Source organism: Equus asinus, chromosome 11 (assembly GCF_041296235.1).
Source record: "Equus asinus isolate D_3611 breed Donkey chromosome 11, EquAss-T2T_v2, whole genome shotgun sequence".
In the NCBI taxonomy this organism is placed as follows: domain Eukaryota; kingdom Metazoa; phylum Chordata; class Mammalia; order Perissodactyla; family Equidae; genus Equus; species Equus asinus.
This window is the reverse complement of record NC_091800.1, coordinates 52,315,556-52,323,917: the sequence shown is the minus strand read 5'-3', so window position 1 is coordinate 52,323,917 and position 8,362 is coordinate 52,315,556. Positions and strand designations below refer to the sequence as shown.

The window sequence follows — 8,362 nt, the reverse complement described above, 5'->3', positions numbered from 1 at the left end:
ACTAACAAGTGCTTTCTAGAACTTAAAAAAAGTTTGTCAATAAATGTTTATCTAATCATGAACCTCTTATAGAGTATTCTTACCTGTCAGTGTTTTCCACTTTTAATCCTAAATTTCTTACCAGTGTGTGTGTGTATTTGTGTTTGTGTGTGTGAGATTTATACAGCAAAGTAAGCAGAAGTTTTCACGCTTAACAATTTTGTCACTGGAAGGGCCCCCAACTTTCTTGAACCCTCGGGAAGATTTCTCAATGTGTGTATTAAAGTGAAGAGCAAGAAAAGAAAACAGCATTTTTTTTTTTAATGCTAAAAAGCAGCTACTCCTCCTTGTTTCTTTAGAATACTATTTGTAAAACAACAACAACAGGCTAAGCTGTGCCCTCAGTGTGGATCTGGAACTATTTGAGGGAAGACAGAGATTGTTTTCCTTTACACAGTTCTAGGCATGAAATCTACCAAAACGTTGGGCAAATATATATTGTGCTTTGGGGGAGAAATATCAGAAACTGTCAGTAAGAAGAGGCTATATTTAGACACTATGTTTAGTATCCTAAAGGCATATTTCAGGTACTACAGTGATTCTGATGAGACCAACTGTTTACACACATTACACACGAACACACACGTCCTGATTCTAGTGGTTTTAGAAAAGCCAATTTGTGACTTCACAGAAGTGAATGTGGTACATTTTCGGCATTATTATGGCAATTGACTCTGATTACTCAGTCTACACATCTGTTGCTGTTGCCTTCTATGGTAATATTGCTTCCCTGGGTTAACTCCCTTCAAACTGAGAAATACTGGGGCAGTTAAGTAAAGACCAAATTGTTGCCCAAAGGAGCATTTGCCCATCAGATCCCATCCATCTCTTCTGTGCCTGTTTTCTGGGAAGACTTCTGGGTGAAGCTTTATTAATCTGATTCAGAGCTTTGTGAGGAATGAATTCACATTAGCATCACTCAGATCTGATGCATTCATTTCTATTTTCCATGTGGAATTCTTTTGATTTCTAAATTCTAGGAGTTGGTAAAGTTCAACAATAACTAGTAGCTCAAAACCAGCAAGAAACATGTGTAAAGATTGTTTCCCCATCTAACACATCCTCTCTTTCATTAGTTGTAACTGTTTGATTGAAGATTGCCTCTTGGAATACAGTGCCGTTCAAATCTTTGAATTTACATTCATGACTAGATCACAGGGTCATCCACCCATGGGCTCTCAAGGAGGAATGAAGGGGGACTCACATTTGCCTGTCTCTTGAGTGGCCCCATGGTGTTTAGATGAAGAACTGTGATATTCTGGATATAAAACTGGTGATCCTGAGGATAATGAAATGAAGCATCTCATTAATGACAACATTTCTGTATCCTTGTGTGTCATGTCTGTCAGGAACTTCACAATGCCATTTTCTTCTCTCCTTTTATAAAAAGGGTAGATGTATCTGCCCTTGTTGAGGCTTCAAGTTCCCCAAATAAATCTTTTTCCTTCTGACAAATCTGTGGCTTCATCTTTTTCCACCTCAGCGTCCTCATTTTCATTATTGAATCTTCCAATTGTTCTTCATCCGCTTTAAGATCTTGAGCCACTGGTAAGTAGTTTCCAGGCTCTATTCTGGCAAGAGGGCGGCAGACAGGACAATCAAGCATGGCAGAAGAAGATGAGGCAAGAGTCTCATTGTGCAGTCAGTTGAGTGTCCAGTTCCTGTCCATGGTTCTCTCAGGGCTCTGGCAGTGGTAGCAGCATTATTCTTCATCTTTGCTCTGGGTTAGGAGTTCTCCAGTGTGATTATGATTCTCTGTCTAAGAGTTACACTATAATCAACTTGGAAGGAAAAAAAATCAAGATCATTTGGGACTCTACTGATTACATAGCATATCTTTTGTACCTATAGACCAAATCATTTATATTGTAACCATTTTGTTTTGGGGTAGTTTTAAGTAACATTTCTCCACTCCTTTATTCAAAAGTATTTTTTGTTAACTTCTAAAATGGGAGTGAGCTAAGGTAGTCGTTAGATTTCCTACTTTACACAAAAAATTGCAGTGATCATTCTTCTTCAAAATGTTAATGTTTAACCCACTTAGTATCCACCTTTTTATCATGACATTTTTATTCCTTGGGCTTTGCTTAAGGGGTAATATTGTGGCCAGTGAAATACAAACCACCAAGGCCAATAGTCCTGAGTTTCAAAGCTTTCGGGAGCACTGATTGAATTCTCTGCAGAGATTTTATCCTCGAGATGACACTAATGCAGTCCCCAACATAGGCAAGTTAAAGTCAGTGAGATGCCAAATGGAACCAAGTTTTGCTTTCCCTAAGTTCATCAACCTCAACTTCAGCCTAAGTATCTCTACAGAAAGAGAAGGCTCCAAACGTGATGTTGACTTTATGACATCATTAATCCAAACCAAGGTGAGAGATGTTAGATTCTTGTGACCAAATTAAAACAAATACATTCTTTATTTCCTTTTGTAAACTGCAAATCTCTAATTGAAAAACCTGGCTAAGGTTCCAAAACCTTGGAATGGGTCCCGCAGAGTTAAAGCCTAGTTGAGTTCCATGGGTGCTCAGTGAATTTCCTTAACTCTGGAATGATTTCTCAGTCTTGGGGATGAGCCTTAATAGTGAGTCCTGAATTGAACTTTACTTCTCTGAATTCAGACTACTTGGTTGGGGCTTTTTTAGCCATGGTAATCTGGCCCATATCTCCTGAGTCTCTTGAAGGAGTCCTCATTCCTACACATGGCCTCAGATCTGTTGTCAGCTTATTCCTGGTACCTATCTTTGCTGGATAGTCTCCATTTGATCTACTCTTTATCCTTCTCTACCTTCCTCTGAGCTCTAGCAGGCTGAACTTTATGAACTGCTTTGCCTGGCTTTCTTTGCCCTCTAATTTCCAGCTGGGTTTGGCCAATGGGAAGCACTGGTAGAAATTGGAGGGTAAGACAAGAGAAAGGTTGGGGTACCTATTTCCCATACTCTCTTCTGGTCTGGTCATCTCTTGGCAGTGGCTGTGTTTTACTACCACATGTGGTTGTGGTTCTAAGCCACATCTCCTGTCAGATAGCCTTTTCCTACTGCTACAGCTCTTTCTGGGTTCCAGTAACAGCTCCAGACCCCTCTGTGGTAGGCTGAATAATGGTCCCCAATGATATTCACATCCTAATTCCCAGAACTCATGTATATTACCTCATGTGAAAAAAGGGTCTATGCAGATCTGATTAAGTTAAGGATCTCGAGATTGAGAGATTATCCTGGATCTTCTAGGTGGGCCCTGAATATAATTGCAAGTATCCTTAAAAGAGGGATATAGAGGAGACTTTACCACACACAAATGAGAAAAAAGCCACGTGAAGGGAGCAAAGTCAAAGTGAGTAGATGTGACACTGCTTTGAGGATGTTATACTGGCTTTGAAGATGAAGGAAGGGACCATAAATCTAGGAATGCAAGAAATGCAGCTCTAGATATGGGACAAGGCAAGGAAATGGACTCTCCTCTAGTGCCTTCAGAGGGAGAGAGGCCCTGCTGACACCTTGATTTTAGCCTGGTAAGACTCATTTTTGGACGTCTGATCTCCAAAACTATAAGAGAAAAACTTCTGTTGTTTTTAAGCCGCTAAGCATGTGGTAATTGTTTTTTCCAGCAGCAAAAGGAAACTAATACACTCCCTTTGCCCTTTCAAGTCTGGTGGAAATTGTTCCTGCTGTTTCCAGCTCCAGGTTGCGTCACCACCCTACGTTGGTCTCCCTTAACCTGCTTCCACCTTTGTAAGATGTCCCACTCACTTCACTTTGTTGAATCACCTCTTAGAGTATGCTTCTTGTTTCCTGCTGGGGTCCTGATTGATATACCTCCTTTCCTCTGCCAAGGTCAGGAGAACCATGACAGGAAATTCTCATTTAATTTTCAATGAGTTCCGTGAAGGCAAGGACAATGGGTTTTGTTTCATTGTGACTGTTTTTATAAATGGGTTAATTAGGATAGGAACACTGTCAGTCTGTATTTGAGAAAAGTACCACTGGAGCGAAAAACAAAAGAATGCTAAAATGATGTCATTTACATTTATGCAAATATGCCATATGATCTGAGCTACACATGATCTTGTAAGTCTTACATAAATAGTCTTTATGTTGTCAAAGCAAGGGTTTACTTTGCCAACCACAATATGAAAATGAAATAACTCATACTGAAAGAATTCATTCTTACAATGTTTCAAATAGTATCTTTATTTTGAACACTGGCTTTCTGAAAAATCTTTTCTTTTTCATTTCTGGCTTGTAAGTACCCAGTCTGGTACTTAGGAGAGGATTGTCAGATGTTATTTCACACACATGCACATAGTCTAACAGTTTATCGTATGGTATTTTAGTCCAAGTAACGACATTTAAAGTCAGTTTGTGGTTTTGCACTATAGAACATAAATATATTAAATGATATTAAACTCAGGTCCAGAATTAGTCTGTAAGCTGGAGAACTTTTACACTTATAGAATAACAAAATGTGTTACCCTCTAGAGGATTGATTTAATAGCTTTTTATAGATCTGAACCAAGCAATTATTTCCAAACTCCAGCTATTCTGACCTTTCTCGTCATTGTCGTTACTGCTATAAAAAGCATTTTGTGTGTAGCGCTGGGCACTGGGCAGGAATCTTGAGCCCACACTATCCCTAAACTCTAGGCTTTAATCTTGCTAGCTCTTCTGTTGTAAAGAGAAAGAAGGTTTGTGAAGAGAATCTAAAAGCAGCAGACAGGACTTTGAAAGCATATAAAGGATGTTTTAATGTTTTATAAGTGTTCAGTGAAATATTTATTTATCTTTCTTTTTACTTACAGGATGCTTGATGATTGATTTTCTACAGTCCTCCACCTAACATAATTTCTACCACTTACATTAACAGTTGACTTCCACCCAACACTCTTCCTGAGCATATTTTATTTTCTTTATAGTACTCATGATTTGCCAAATTATCTTGTTTAATACATTTGTTTGTTCTTGAAATCTGCCTTCTCCACAAGAATATAAACCCAGCAAGGACTGGTACCTGCTATATCTCTATGTCTTTGAAAGTGCTTGGCATCTAGTAGGGATGAAAAATAATATTTGTTCAATGAATCATGATGTGATCAGCTTGGGGCCTTTAGATAGTCAAGGTGATTGTGTCACGGGTTATTTGGTGACAGCTATGTTCTTAACACTACATATTTTCTCTGAAAAGAAATTCACTGGAAAAGAAAATACCCTAGTACATTAGGCCGATAAGTCTGTGCTAGGCAGATTTCCTCGTCAAAGTGGTCCTCAGATCAAGGCTCTGTGCCATCTGTCCAGAGACGTTCCATTGCTCAGGAGTCAGGGACAAGCACTTGTTACCCCCGATGCTTTACTTTAAACAAAATAAAAGCATGCTGCAACTCCCACCCTATGTACTCCCAGAGTAAGATCTAGAATTACAAAGCTCCAAGAGTTTCCAATCTCAGTGGAAAATTGGCTGTCACATGGAACGAGATATATACTAACTGATTTTGCCATGCAATTGGGTTCTTAATGAAAGCAGCATAAAACAAAACTGTACCCCTCTGTATTTCATTTGTGCATCTTGTACCTGGAATAAAATGTAACTGCTGTAAATCTTTAAGTTGGATTCAATAAAGCAATAACGCTGTACTGTGCAAACTGACCATTTAGCTTAACGGCAGATTTGTTACACCATTAACTTGTCCCAGGCCTTGTCTTAGGGCTCTTTGCTAACTGAGTAGCTGTTAACTACTGTAATGAACAGATTCTTTCAAGGGGAAAAACATCTTAAACTGGGAAGTTAGTGATATTGCTGAGTGATGTCTTAAAGGTGGCCATGGAATAATGAATAGATTTCAAAGTTTAATCGTGGAGGCATTGTAGGACCTTAAAAAATTGCTTTAGGGGCCGGCCTGGTGGTGCAGTGGTTAAGTTTGCACGTTCCACTTTGGTGGCCCAGGGTTCGCTGGTTTGGATCCCAGGTGCGGACCTACGAACGGCTTGTCAAGTCATGCTGTGGCAGACGTCCCACATGTAAAGTAGAGGAAGATGGGCACAGATGTTAGCTCAGGGCCAGTCTTCCTCAGCAAAAAGTGGAGGATTGGTGGCAGATGTTAGCTCAGGGCTAATCTTCCTCAAAAAAAAAATTGCTTTAGAAGTGAAATCAGCAAAAGAAAAGGCATGCAGAATCTTGTCAAGGCTTTGCAATTTGCACACTACGTGTCGGATTTCTTAGTTGCTACTGTAAAAATCTCTGTAGTCAAATTATGTGGTTTGGAAATGTAGTACTATTATTAGGAATAGGAGCCATGGCATTTATTTTCTGTTTTTGACCAGTATACTGTCTGATGTAAAAATATCCCTCACATCCTCTGAAGAAGTAGATGAAGTTGTAGAGGTGGTCAGCTCGGAATTAGAATAAGCTGGTGGGAAGGTGCAGCAGCCTCAGAGGAGTCCTTACAACTGGAGTAGGGAGTGGATATGCTTGTTAGTCACAGGAAGTACAGCCTGGATATCTACACTGGAGATCATATTTCCTTGTCTTTATGTAGCACAGTTTTATTAACTTTTACAGAAATATAATCCAAACCATTCATTTCACAGAAGAAACTCCACTGTTTTCTACATGGGGTTTTTGTACTGTAGAAGGGCCCTTTTCTCTTGCAAAGCAGATCCATCTCAGTATTCTTTTAGAAAGCAAGCTCTGAGGCAGTTTTTGATATGTGATTTCGCAAGATTATCTTAGTATCTACTCTTTCGAAAAACATATTAAATGAAAAAAGTGAAGCCATAAAAATGTTGGAGGTGGGGCTGGCCCAGTGGCATAATGGTTAACTTCGCTCACTCTGCTTCAGCAGCCCAGGGTTTGCAAGTTTGGATCTCGGGTGCAGACCTACACACGACTCATCAAGCAATGCTGTGGTGGTATCTCACATACAAAATAGGGGAAGATTGGCACAGATGTTAGCTAAGGGCCAATCTTCCTCACCAAAAAAAAAAAAAGTTGAGGAAAATATCCATCAATATTTATATAATTGCAGGAAAGTGTTGTTCTTTGCTCTTGAAAGGCTTTCTCAGTGTGGCACTAAAGGCAGAATTCACAATTGAAATGTTCATGCACTTTTGCTACATAAAAATTAAAAACAAACTTCTGAATGCAAGCCCACAATAAAGCTAAAAGGCAAACTAGAAACTGGCTAACAGGGGCCGGCCCCGTGGCCGAGGGGTTAAGTTTGCATGCCCCGCTTTGGCGGCCCAGGCTTTCACTGGTTCAGATCCAGGGCACTGACGGTGCACCGCACATCAGGCCATGTTGAGGCAGCGTCCTACATAGCACAACCAGAAGGACTTACAACTAGAATATACAACTATGTACTGGGGGACTTTAGGGAGAAGAAGAAAGAAAAGAAATAAAAAAACCATTGGCAACAGATGTTAGCTCAGGTGCCAATCTTAAAAACAAGAAAAAAAGAAACTGGCTAACAATAGTGACACTTGACAGGTTAGATGAAATCGGACATGTTCAGGGTTGTATGGCTGTAGGCTACATAACAGGTTAAATGTTAACTTGCCAAATGTAAGAAGTGCTCTTATAAATACATAAGGAAAATTGGAAATAACCTAAATACTCAACAGTGGGGGACTGATGAAATAAATTATGGGCATCCATAAAACAAAATAAAAATATGTAATCATAAAAAATATAGTTTATATAGGACATGGGAAGATATTCACAATATAGGTAAAAAGAGGGAGACGGTCACACAGTAAATAGTATAATATGATAAATATACTTCTATTTTTACTAAATGTTAAATGACTAGGACAGAATTCTGGAAAGCTAAATAATAAAGTATGTATAATGATCATCTCTGGTTGGTAATATTTTATGTGATTTTTAGGTGATGTTCTAATTTATCTAAAATAAGCATGGATTACTTATATAAAAGTAAAAAAATACATTGAAGTATATTAAATATACTGTGAGTGTATCATGGGTGTCAGGCTACTGCTCAAAAAATCTTCCCATTTTTGTTTTATTTTTGGTGAATTATCATCAAAAGTCTTTTCAAGTGGATGCCTTTGGAAACCACATTAAATCTTCCAGATCCTTGGGAGCATAAGTTGATATTTGAAGTTTCTGTTGATAGATTATATGATAATCTAATATGTGGAATTCTGCCATCCTGGAAATCACAGGTCAACAGAAAGATGATGCAGCTACTGCTCATATCTGTGTACCTCAGAGGACCACAACCCAGAAATGATCCTGGCCATGCTATTGCTCACCACCATTGCTCATGCTGGGTAATAAAAAGGCACTGGCCATAAGCTCCCTGCTCCTGCCA

General features: G+C 39.1%; 1 pseudogene; it reads right to left on the bottom strand.

Annotated features, from left to right (window-relative positions):
- Positions 1 to 774: 774 nt before the first annotated feature.
- Positions 775 to 1,674, bottom strand: LOC106843068 (translocon-associated protein subunit alpha pseudogene; annotated as a pseudogene).
- Between the last annotated feature and the right edge of the window lie 6,688 nt (positions 1,675 to 8,362).